Source organism: Hylobates moloch, unplaced genomic scaffold (assembly GCF_009828535.3).
Source record: "Hylobates moloch isolate HMO894 unplaced genomic scaffold, HMol_V3 SCAFFOLD_15, whole genome shotgun sequence".
In the NCBI taxonomy this organism is placed as follows: domain Eukaryota; kingdom Metazoa; phylum Chordata; class Mammalia; order Primates; family Hylobatidae; genus Hylobates; species Hylobates moloch.
The window spans coordinates 93,143,847-93,157,044 of NW_026652290.1; positions in this window are offsets into that span (position 1 = coordinate 93,143,847).

The window sequence follows — 13,198 nt, forward strand, 5'->3', positions numbered from 1 at the left end:
TTGAGTAAAGCCAATTTGCCAGTCCTGGGCGGGGGCAAATCCCCAAGCTTGATGTGTAGGGAAGGGAGGGGGCCTGAATAATCCCTGAGGAGTAGTAGAATAGCAGATGGAACACTGAGAAGTGATTTCCTTGAGGACAGATTTCCACGATGGAAAGGAAATGAGAGGTTCTAAGAGGTGGGCTAGTGGCTTGCACTATAGCATAGCCTGCCTTTGCTGGTGTGTGGCGATTAGGCCTGGTGGAACCGCCTTCAGTAAACCAAGTGTGATCAGGGTGAGGAACAGGAAAGAAGGAAATATGGGGAAATGGGGTGAATGTCAGGTGGATCAGAGAGATACAGTCATGGGGGTCAGGTGTGGTATCAGGAATAATGTGGGAGGCCGGATTGAAGTCCGGGCCAGGAACAATGTGGGAGACTCAACAAAGAGCGACTGCAGCTGAAGGAGCCGGGGAGCAGAAAGTATATGCGTCAGGTGTGAGGAAGAAAATAGATTTTGGAAGTTATGAGAACTGTAGACAGTGAGTTGAGCATAGTTTGTGATTTTGAGGGCCTCTAAAAGTATTACGGTGGCGGCAGCTGTCGCATGCAGACATGAGAGCTCGGCTAAAACAGTAAGGTCAAGGTGTTTGGACAAAAAGGCTACAGGGCGTGGTCCTGGTTTTTGTGTAAGCATTCCAGCTGCACAGCCCTGCACTTCAGCTGTGTGTAATGAAAAGGGATGGGATGAATCAGGGAGAGCTAGGGTGGGAGCATTCTCTAGAGCTGTCTTCAAGAAACGGAAAGAGGAGTGGGGAAAGGATTTAGGATCTACGGGGTCAGCTAGGTTTCCTTTTGTGAGTTTATATAATGGTTTTGTTAGGATGGCAAAACCAGGTATCTAAAGTCAAAAGTATCCAACCATGCCTAGGAAGGAAAGGAGTTGTTGTTTTGTAGAAGGTGTTGGGGTTTGAGAGATCAGTTGGACACGATCAGCAGGGAGAGCACGTGTGTTTTTACGAGAATTATGCCGAGATAGGTAACAGATGAGGAAGAAATTTGGGCTTGACTGAAGTAATGGGGGCTGTCTGTGAAGCTTTGTGGCAGTACAGCCCAGGTAATTTGCTGAGCCTGATGGGTGTCAGGGTCAGTCCAAGTGAAAGCGAAGACAGGCTGGGAGGAAGGGTGCAAAGGAATAGTAAAGAAAGCATGTTTGAGACCCAGAACAGAATAATGGGTAGTAGAGGGAGGTATTGAGGATAGGAGAGTATATGGGTTTGGCACCATGGGGTGGATAGGCAGAACAATTTGGTTGATAAGGCACAGATCCTGAACTAACCTGTAAGCCTTGTCTGGTTTTAGGACAGGTGAAATGGGGGAATTATAAGGGGAGTTTATAGGCTTTAAAAGGCCATGCTGTAGCAGGAGAGTGATAACAGGCTTTAATCATTTTAAAGCGTGCTGTGGGATGGGATATTGGCATTGAGCGGGGTAAGGGTGATGAGGTTTTAAAGGGATGGTAAGGGGTGCATGATCGGTCGCTAAGGAGAGAGTAGAGGTGTCCTATACTTGTGGGTTAGGGTGGGGGGATACAAGGGGAGGATGTGAAGGAGGCTTTGAACTGGGGGAAAAGGTGGCAATGAGGTGTGGCTGTAGTCCAGGAATAGTCAGGGAAGCAGATAATTTAGTTAAATGTCTCGACCTAATAAGGGAACTGGGCAGGTGGGGATAACTAAAAAGGAGTGCTTAAAAGAGTATCGTCTAAGTTGGCACCAGAGTTGGGGAGTTTTAAGAGGTTTAGAAGCCTCGCCATCAACACCTACAGCAGTTATGGAGGCAAGAGAAACAGGCCCTTGAAAAGAAGGTAATGTGGAGTGGGCAGCCTCCATATTGATTAAGAGGGGGACGGACTTACCCTCCACTGTGAGAGTTACCTAGAGCATCTGTGACGGTCCAGGAGACTTCTGAGATGATCAGGCAGTGTCAGTCTTCAGCTGCTAAGCTGAGAAGATCTGGGAAGGAGTCAGTCAGAGAGCCTTGGGCCAGAGTTCCAGGGGCTCTGGAAGTGGCTGCCAGGTGAGTTGAACAGTCCGATTTTCAGTGGGGTCCCACACAGATGAGACACGGCTTGGGAGGAATCCTGGGCTGTGGGCATTCCTTGGCCCAGTGGCCAGATTTCCAGCACTTGTAGCAAGCTCCTGGGGGAGGAGGTTCTGGAGGAACCCCGGGCAGCTGCGGTTCAGGCGTTTGGAGTTCTTGTGTGCTGGAGATATGGCTGGGGTTTGTCTCACAGTAGAGGCAAGGAATTGCAACTCAGAAATACATTGCTACTTAGCTGCCTCTACTTTATTATTGTACACCTTGAAGGCAAGGTTAATTAAGTCCTGTTGTGGGGTTTGAGTGCTGGAATTTAATTTTTGGAGTTTTATTTAATGTCGGAAGCGGATTGGGTAACGTATATTGAGAATAAGACGGCTTTTTGACCTTTTAGGGTCTAGGGCTGTAAAGCATCTCAGGGTTGCTGCCAAATGAGCCATGACCTGGGCTGGGTTTTTATATTTGATGAAAAAGAGCCTAAACGCTATCTGATTTGGGATAAAGAAAAAGGAGCATTAGCCTTGACTATGCCTTTAGCTCCGGCCACCTTTTTAAGAGGAAATCCTGGGCAAGTGGGGGAGGTCTAGACGCAGAATGAAACTGTAAGCCAGACCAGGTATGAGTGGGGAGGTGATAAAAGGATTATAGGGTAGGGGAGCGGAGGCTGAGGAAGAATTGGGACCTAGCTCAGCCTGGTGAGGTGCAGCCTGGGGGAAGAGGGGAGAGGTCAGATGGGTCTGTAGAAAAGGAAGATTGGAAAGAGGAAAGACTCAGCGATGCTTGGGGTTGGGACTGAGGGACAGGCAGGAGGGAAAGAAGGAAGATTTAGGATGAGTTGCATTGGGAACAGAGACTAGGGAGGGACCGATGTGTAAAAGAATGCCGGGATGTCAGGCACCTCAGACCATTTGCCCATTTTACGACAAGAATTATTTAGATCTTGTAGGATGGAAAAATTGAAAGTGCCATTTTCTGGCCATTTAGAGCCATTGTCAAGTTTGTATTGGGGCCAAGCAGTGTTGCAGAAGAAAACAAGGGGTTTAGGTTTTAGGTCAGGTGTGAGTTGAAGAGGTTTTAAGTTTTTGAGAACACAGGCTGAAGGAGAAGAGGGAGGAATGGAGGGTGGAAGGTTGCCCATAGTGAAGGAGGTAAGCCCAGAGAAAAGAGAGAGTAGAGACACAGAGAGAAGGGGTGGAGGGTGCTTGCCCCCCAGGAAAGTGGAGAAGGGGTAGAAACATGGAGAGAAGGGGTGGGGGGTGCTTGCTCCCCAGGAAAGTGGAGAAGGGGTAGAGACACGGAGAGAAGGGGTTGGGGGGTTCTTGCCCCCGCAAAAAGCAGTACTTGCCGCTAAGGGTGAAGGACCAAGGCAGGCATCCCCATGTGATCAGACACCTCTGAAACATGAGTGAATAATCAGGCAGGCGTCCCTGCACAATTAAACACCAAGGGAAGACTGTCTTCCCCAGTCGGTGACCGGCGCCGGAGTTTTGGGTTCACAGATAAAATGCACCTCCTTTGTCTCTACCAGGAAAGGAAAGGAACTGAAATTAAGAGAAGGGAGAGATTGAAGTGTGGCGCCAAGATTGAAAGGAGAAAGAGGTTGAGGGATAGTGAGAGGGGTTGGAGAAGAGAGTAAACAGAGACCGCTTACCTGATTTAAAATTGGTGAGATGTTCCTTGGGCTGGTCGGTCTGAGGACCCGAGGTCATAGGCGGATCTTTCTCACGAGGCAAAGAGCAGGAGGACAGGGGATTGATCTCCCAAGGGAGGTCCCCCGATCGGAGTCATGGCACCAAAATTTCACTGACTTCCGTGTGAAGAGACCACCAAACAGGCTTTGTGTGAGCAACAAGGCTGTTTATTTCACCTGGGTGCAGGCAGGCTGAGTCCGAAAAGAGCATCACCGAAGGGAGATAGGGGTGGTGCTGTTTTATAAGATTTGGGTAGGTAAAGGAAAATTACAGTCAGAGGGAGGGGGGTTGTTCTCTGGCTGGCAGGGGTGGGGGTCACAAGATGTTCAGTAGGGGAGCTTTTGAGCCAGGATGAGCCAGGAGAAGGAATTTCACAAGATAATGTCCTCAGTTAAGGCAGGAACAGGCCATTTTCACTTCTTCTGTGGTGGAGTGTCATCAGTTAAGGCAGGAACTGGCCATCTGGATGTGTACGTGCCGGTCACGAGGATATGATGGCTTAGCTTGGACTCAGAGCCCTGACACTAACCATTGAGCATTAGGGCCATTCATTTCCCCCTAAAAATCATTGAATATCACGCAAATTGCCATATTTCCCCCATGTCCCCTTCCCCTATGAAAAAGGCTGTAGAAATATCTGTACCCCATTGGGTTATTGGGTAATCATTCTCCTGTGAGTCCCCTGGGCAATGCATGTTAAAAATACATTTATATGCTGCCTTCTTCTACTAGTCTGCCTTTTGTCACTTCATTTTCAGTGAACCTTCAGAGGGTGACTGAGGATGTGTTCCCTCTTTGCCCCTACACAGCCAAAGTGGTTAACATCCCCCCGAAATCCTTTACAGGCATACAAAAATCATATTACAAACCCTCCATTCCATCCCCACTTCATACCTCAGCCACCTCCCCTATCTGACCCTCACACATCAATCTGCCCTAAATCACTCAGGGCCAGGTACTAGACCACTGAAGACCAGCCATGCACTCTCGAGCCTCTGACATCATTCAAAGCGGCCAATCCTGAGCTGTTTCCCCTTCCCTGCCTTGCCTTTCCCGTGGAAACTGCAATAAAGGCCCTGACCCAGGCCTTCCCTCTCTCTCCTGCCCACTGACCGAACCTGGTGCTTTTTCCTACATGGCGTGGCATGCTCCTGTCTCTCAGGAAGTATAGGTAATCAATTCTTCTTTCAATGGCATCAACTTCATGTTGTCACTCAGTCACTTCCAGAAGATTAAATCTCATAGAGGCCGGGTGCGGTGGCTCACGTCTGTAATCCCAGCACTTTGGGAGGCCGAGGTGGGTGGATCACTCCTGAGGTCAGGAGTTCGAGACCAGCCTGGCCAGCATGGCAAAGCCCCGTCACTACTAAAAATACAAAAACTAGCCGGGCATGGTGGCACGCACCTGTAGTCCCAGCTACTCGGGATGCTCAGGCAGAATCGCTTGAACCCAGGAAACACAGGTTGCAGTGAGCTGAGATCATGCCACTGCACTCAGCCTGGAGCTAGACTCTGTGTCAAAATAAATAAATAAATCTTATGAGAGGAATTGAGACAACTCCTACCTTCCTCTCAGCATCTACTCCCTGTAGGAGACAAGCTGATCCAAGAGATTGATCCAATAAGTAATCATGTTGAGGATAACAGAAACCCGGGTTAAAACTATAAAGGCCAGGCCAAGTGCAGTAGGTCACACCTGTAGCACTTTGGTAGGCTGAGGCAAGAGTATCACTTGGGCCCAGGAGTTCAAGACCAGCCTGGGCAACATAGTGAGACCCCGTCTCTACAAAAAGACAAAGTGAAAATTAGCCAGGTGTGGTGGCATATGCCTGTGGTCCCAGCTACTCAGGAGGCTGAGGCAGGAGGATTGTTTGTGCCCAGGAGATCAAGGCTGCAGTGAGCCGAAATTGCATCACTGCCCTCCATCCTGGGAGACAGAGTGAGACCTTGTCTAAAAGAACTTTAAATTATGTGATATGAAATGTTTAAAACAGTTCCTGGCACATAATCTTTCAATGAATTGGAGATATTAGTATGTAAAATCAAGCTACTGGTGCTGGGTGTGGTGGCTCACACCTGTAATCTCAGCACTTTGGGAGGCCAAGGTGGGCGGATCACTTGAGGTCAGGAGTTTGAGACCATCCTGGTCAACATGGTGAAACCCTGTCTCTACTAAAAATACAAAAATTCGGCTGGGTGCTGTGGCTCACGCCTGTAATCCCAGTGCTTTGGGAGCCGAGGCGGTGGATCACCTGAGGTCGGGTGTTCGAGACCAACCTGACCAACATGGAGAAACCCCGTCTCCACTAAAAATACAAAATTAGCCGGGCGTGGTGGCGCATGTCTGTAATCCCAGCTATTCGGGAGGCTGAGGCAGGCGAATCACTTGAACCCAGGAGGCGGAGGTTGCGGTGAGCCAACATCACATCATTGCACTCCAGCCTGGGCAACAAAGAATGAAACTCCGTCTCAAAAAAAAAAAAAAAAAATTCGCTGGGTGTGGTGGCACCCACCTGTAGTCCCAGCCACTTTGCAGACTGAGGCAGGAGAATCACTTGAAACTGGGAGGCGGAGGCTGCAGTGAGCCAAGATCGCGCCACTGCACTCCAGCCTGGGCGACAGAGCGAGACTCCGTCTCAAAAAAAAAAAAAAAAAAGAAACAGGCTACTAAAATACGTAGACAATGTGACTTTCCTATTAAGTATAGTATCAGAGTCATCCTAATTTCTGCCACGAGAGGGCGTGTCAGGCTTAGTTAGGGCTTGGCTGCCAGCAGCTCCCAAATGATGGTCTCAGAACTCCTTAATTTTATTATTATGATTACTATTAGTATTATTTTGAGGCAAGTTCTTGCTCTCTTGCCCAAACTGGAGTGCAGTGGTGTAATTGTGGCTCACTGCAGCCTCAAACTCCCGGACTCAAACGATCCTCCCACCTCAGCCTCCTGAGCAGCTGGACTTTGCTGCGTAGGCCACCACGCCGGCTAATTTTTTCATCCTTGATAGAGATGGGGGTCTCACTATGTTGCCCAGGCTGGTCCTGAACCCCTGGCCTCAAGCAATCTTTCCACTTTAGTGTCCCAAAGTGCTGGGATTACAGGTGTGAGCCACTGCCCCCAGCCATGTTTGGATTTTTTTAAGTGACATTTCTGCCGAGCACAGTGGCTGACACCTGTAATCCATCACTTTGGGATGCTGAAGTGGGAAGATTGCTTGAGCTCGGGAGTTGAAGACCAGCCTGGGTAACAGAGCAAGACCCTGTGTCTACAAAAAATTTTAAAAATTAGCTGGACGTCGTGGCATGCACCTGTAGTCCCAGCTACTGAGGAGGCTGAGGTAAGAGGATCACTTGAGCCCAGGAGGTTGAGGCTGCAATGAGCCATGATCACACTGCGTCACTGCACTCCAGCCTGGGCGAGAGAGTGAGACTCCATAAAAAAAAAAAAAAAAGTACCACATGTCTATGTCACATATAATGTAACACCCCAACTGGGTTCAGGATAGTTCCTGGAATCAAACACATCAACATTTATGCAATGAAATGAGGGCTATTCACAGAAACGTGGAGTAAATACAGAAGATTGCCAAAGTAGCCTTGTGTTAGTTCAGGTCAAGTTTTGCCGCCAAATAAGTTATACAACAATCTCTACCTTTTCAGAGTTATTTGGACCTTGGAATTGTGTGTGGGTGGGGGGTGTTTGTTTTGTTTTGTTCTGTTGAGATGGAGTCTCACTCTGTCGCCCAGGCTGGAGTGCAGTGGCCTGATTTCGGCTCACTGCAACCTCCGCCTCCCAGGCTCAAGCAATTCTCTTGCCTCAGCCTCCCAAGTAGCTGAGACTACAGGCACGCACCACCACGCCCGGCTAAATGTCATATTATTAGTAGAGACAGGGTTTCACCATGTTGGCCAGGCTGGTCTCAAACCCCCAATTTCAGTTGATTCACCCGCCTCAGCCTCCCATAGTGCTGGGATTACAAGCATGAGCCATCACACCTGGCCGGAATTGTGGTTGATGAAGGGTGAGCCCCTCATTTCTCATTGATAAGAGGTGTCCTGCCAGGTCAAAGCTTGAATGCAATTCTGCTCACAGACATACAGAGTCAGATATCCCTTCTTTTGATGAGTTAAAAGTTTGTATTTAAGGTAAATAAGACAATATTCAGTCAAAAGTCTGTTTTTCTTTAGAGTCAACATTTGGAAATAAGAACTAAATAAGAGTATTCCTATGTCTGTGTACACTACGGCAGAAGCCAAAGCTGAGTGATCAGCATAGATCGTCTGAGATTCAAATACCATGAGAGGGGTAGACGTGGGCCATACAATTCTCTGAAGTGGAGAACTTTCCCAATACCAGCTTCTGCCTGAAAGAGGGTGCTATCTTCCTTTGATCCATGTGTAGTTGCTTTCTCAGAAAAGTCAGAGTATATTAAAATGCTACAGGCCGGGCGCAGTGGCTCACGCCTGTAATCCCGACACTTTGGGAGGCCGAGGCAGGTGGATCACTTGGGGTCAGGAGTTCGAGACCAGCCTGGCCAACATGGTGAAACCCCATCTCTACTTAAAAAAAAGATTAGCCAGGCATGGTGGCAGGCGCCTGTAATCCCAGCTACTGAGGAGGCTGAGGCACAAGAATCACTGGAACCCAGGAGGCAGAGGTTGCACTGAGCCAATATCATGCCACTGCGCTGCAGCCGGGGCAACAGAGGAAGACTCCATCTCTAAATAAAATCAAATAAAGTAAAATAAAATAAAATGCTGCAGCCAGGCACAGTAGCTCACACCTGGTAATCCCAACATTTGGAAGGCTGAGGCAGGAGGATTGCTTAAACCTAGTAGCTTTGTTTATTTTCTTTAAGACAGCAGAAAAGGTGATTTATTTAATTTTATGTATTTATTTGAGAACTACAGGTGCAGACTACAGGAGCGCACCACCACACCCGGCTAATTTTTTTGTATTTTTAGTAGAGACGGGGTTTCACTATGTTGGTCAGTCTGGTCTCAAACTCCTGACCTTGTGATCTGCCCGCCTCGGCCTCCCAAAGTGCTGGGATGACAGGTGTGGGTCACCACGCCCGGCCTATTTTATTTATTTATTTACTTTGAGACAGAGTCTCACTCTGTCACGAGGCTGGAGTAAAGTGGCATGATCTCAGCTCACTGCAACCTCTGCTTCCCAGGTTCAAGCAATTCTCTGGCCTCAGCCTCTTGAGTAGCTGGGACTACAGGCATGCACCACCAGGCCTGGCTAATTTTTTTTCTTCTTCTTCTTCTCTTGCTTGTTTCCTATCAGCTAATTTTTGTATTTTTTGTAGAGACGGGGTTTCGCCATGTTGCCCAGTCTGGTCTCCAACTCCTGGGCTCCAGCGATCCACCTGTTTCGGCCTCTCAAAGTGCTGGGATGACAGGTGTGAGCCATCAGGCCCAGTCAGAGCCTAGAAGTTGAAGTCCAGCCTTGGCAACATAGTGAGACCCCATCTCTACAAAAAACAGTTTAAAAATTAGCCTGGTGTGATGGCGTGCATCTGTGGCGCCAGCTACTCTGGAGGCTGAGGCAGGAGGATTGCTTGAGCCCAGGAAGTTGAGGCTGCAGTGTGCCATGATCACACCACTGCACTCCAGCCTGAGCAACAGAGTGAGACACCATCTCAAAAAAAAAAAAAAAAAAAGATGCAAGGTTCTTGTTGTTTCTAAGATGGCCTGCCATGATTGTTAACAGATTCTTTCTGTACAAGAGGACTTGAACAGGATACAGGAAACCCCTCCTTGCCAGAGCTATGCAGTGCATCGCACAATGCCTGGAGTCCCTGGCTTCAGCCACTAATTACCGGAAGCTCCATAAGTTTGCAAATACCTCCCAGCTTCCAAGAGCTACTCACTGAGCCCTGAGAAAGGTGCCTGCAGGAGAGATGAGGGTGCAGGGCCCTGGGAGGGGCCCCTTGGCCACCCAGAGTCTGGAGAGAGTTTCTCCTCCTGCGGGATGCTGAGGCCACCAGCAGGGGACTAGGGCCACAGTCTCCATCACACCGCTGTCCAGGGCAGTCACCTGCATCAGCATCAAGTAGACATCAGCATCTGCGCAGGGAACCGTGATATATACGAGACCTTTGCATACATGCATGTGATGACCGTAAACATGAGTTCAGCATTCAAAGTTTGTTTGTTTTTTGAGATGGAGTCTTGCTCTTGTCACCCAGGCTGGAGTGCAGTGGCATGATCTCGGCTCACTGCAGCCTCCGCCTCCCAGGTTCAAGTGATTCTCCTGCCGGAGGCTGAGATTACAGGTACACGCCACCACCCCCGGCTAATTTTTGTATTTTTAGTAAAGACGGGGTTTTGCCATGTTGGCCAGGCTGGTCTCAAACTCCTGACCTTGTGATCCACCCGCCGCGGCCTCCAAAGTGCTGGGATTACAGCCATGAGCCCACACCCAGCCCAGCACTCACGTTTTATTCATGGCAGCTGCTCTTCTTTAAAGAACCCCAATGTGTACAGGTGTCAGTATCAGTCACTATCAGCACCAACATGCATCCACGTGCCGTCATCGGTAACCGTGCTACTATCAAGGCACGCCTAAGGCTAAGACACAGATCTTAACACAATGGCATGTACTGACATGTGTAGTTGTCAGAATTCACATGGGTGGATACTGACTTGCGTGTTGATGGCAGCTAGTGACATGACACCTGCCTGTGTGTCATCGACACATGCATGGGCATATATAGATGTGGGCACACACATCTGCACTGGGTGTGAAAGCATCCATCTGAGCCCCATCCATCCACCCTCCAGGCTGGAGCCCCTCGATGGGCTGAGGCCATTCTGATTAAGTTGTGTCCCAGTATCTGGCAGAGAACAGACGCATCATAAACGCTTGAATGAGGGCCAGGCTTGGTGGCTCACGCCTGTAATCCCAGCATTTTGGAAGGCTGAGGCGGGCGGATCACGTGAGGTCAGGAGTTGGAGACTGGCCTCGCCAACATGGTGAAGCCCCGTGTCTACTAAAAATACAAAAATTAGCCAGGCTTGGTGATGGGCACCTGTAATCTCAGCTACTTGGGAGGCTGAGGCAGGAGAATCACTTGAAGCCGGGAGGCAGAGGTTGCAGTGAGCTGAGATAGGGCCATTGCACTCCAGCCTGGGCAACAAGAGTGAAACTTCATCTCAAATTAAATAAATAAATAAATGCTAGAATGAGGCTGTGTGAAGTGTCTCACACCTGTAATCCCAGCACTTTGGGAGGCCAAGGTGGGAAGATTACTTAAGTCTGGGAGTTTGAGACTAGCCTGGGCAACATAGTGAGATATCTTCTCTATCTCATAAAAAAAATTAAATGCTTGAATGAACGAATAAATGGCAACAAATACTTTGAACAGACCAAGGCCAGGCACTGTGATGAGCACTTGCATGCTTGATCTAATTAATCCATACCACAGTCTCTATGAGTAAGAACTAATGATCCCACTATACAGATGAGAAAAACTGAGTCATAAAGACAGGATGTAGCTTTCCCAAAGCCATATGCCATGTAAGCGACAGAGCCTGAATTTGACCCAGGTCTCTCAAACTCAAAAACTAATGTTCTTAATCACTGCCCCATCCTCGTTATGATGGGAAAACCCTCTCTCCCAGTTACTGGGACACACCACCAAACTCTTTCCAGTGCAGGCGCTCAGCAAGCTACAAGAAAGTAAGACAGCCTTTCATCATCAAAACTGGGGAGGCCGGGCGCGGTGGCTCACGCCTGTGGTCCCAGCACTTTGGGAGGCCGAGGAGGGCGGATTGCGAGGTCAGGAGATTGAGACCATCCTGGCTAACACGGTGAAACCCCGTCTCTACTAAAAATGCAAAATATTAGCCGGGCGTGGTGGCGGGCGCCTGTAGTCCCAGCTACTTGGGAGGCTGAGGCAGGAGGATGGCATGAACCTGGGAGGCGGAGCTTGCAGTGAGCCAAGGTTGCACCACTGCACTCCAGCCTGGGCGACAGAGCGAGACTCCATCTCAAAAAAAAAAAAAAAAAAAAGAACAGAGGAGAAAAGAGAGAGAAACTTTAAACCCAATGAAGCTCAAAAGTTCTGTATCAGGGCTGGGTGAGGTGCACACCAGTCATCCCAACACTTTGGAAAACCAAGGTGGGAGGCCAGGATTTCAAGACCGTCCTGGGCAACATAGTGAGACCCCCATCTCTACAAAATAAAAATTAAAAAATTAGCCAGGCCCAGTGGCATGCACATTTAGTCCTAGCTACGTGGGAGGCTGAGGTGGGAAAATCACCTGAGCCTGGGCAGTGAAGCCTGCAGTGAGCCATGATCACACCACTGCACTCCAGCCTGGGCAACAGAGTGGGATGCTGTCTCAAAATGATAATAATAAAGAGCTACCTGAAAAAATAAAAAATTCAGTTCCTCAGTCACACTCACCACATTACAGGTGCCCAGTAGCCACATGGACAATTTAGATACGGATCATTTCCATCATCACAGAAAGTACTGTTGGACAACATGGTCTAGCACGGGTGTCCAACCCTTTAAATGCAAGGACTCTCTTGCTTATCTTTTGTTTATTTGTTTTCTGAGACAGGGTCTCACTCTGTGGCCCAGGCTGGAATGCAGTGGCATGATCTTGGCTCACTGCAACCTCCGCCTCCTGGGTTCAAACAACGCTGCTGCCTCCGCCTCCTGAGTAGCTGTGACCACAGGCGTGCGCCACCACACCCGGCTAATTTTTGTATTTTTAGTAGAGACGGGGTTTCTCCATCTTGGCCAGGCTGGTCTCAAACTCTTGGACTCAAGTGATACACCCACCTCCTTTTTTGCTTATCTGTGGTAGTAGATCTCACGAACATTAAACACAGACCTTTTGAGACAGAGTCTTGCTCTGTCATCAAGCTGAAGTGCAGTGCCATGATCTCGGCTCAACGCAACCTCCACCTCTTGGGTTCAAGCAATTCCCCTGCCTCAACCCTCAACCCCCCGAGTAGCTGGGACTACAGGTGCGCGCCACCATGCCTGGCTAATTTTTTGTATTTTAGTAGAGACAGGGTTTCACCATGTTGGCCAAGATGGTCTCCATCTCCTGACCTTAGGTGATCTGCCCGCCTCGGCCTCCCAAAGTGCTGGGATTACAGGCATGAACCACCACGCCCAGCCATGGATCTTTTTTTTTTTTTTTTTAAGTTATCACCTATCGTTAGTGTATTTTATGTGAGATCCAAGACAATTCTTCTGCTTCCAATGTGGCCCAGGGAAGCCAAAAGTTTGGACACCCGTGATAGTCTACCCATCTATATATGATTGATCCTTCTTTATGGCATTGTTTAACATATTCCTCTGTTCCCTGCCTTTCCTGTACACCAGTAGTTACATGTGGAAGCCGAATAAATTCAGGTTCAATTATTTTGGTGAAAATACTTCGTAGGTCTGCGTCCTTCCACCA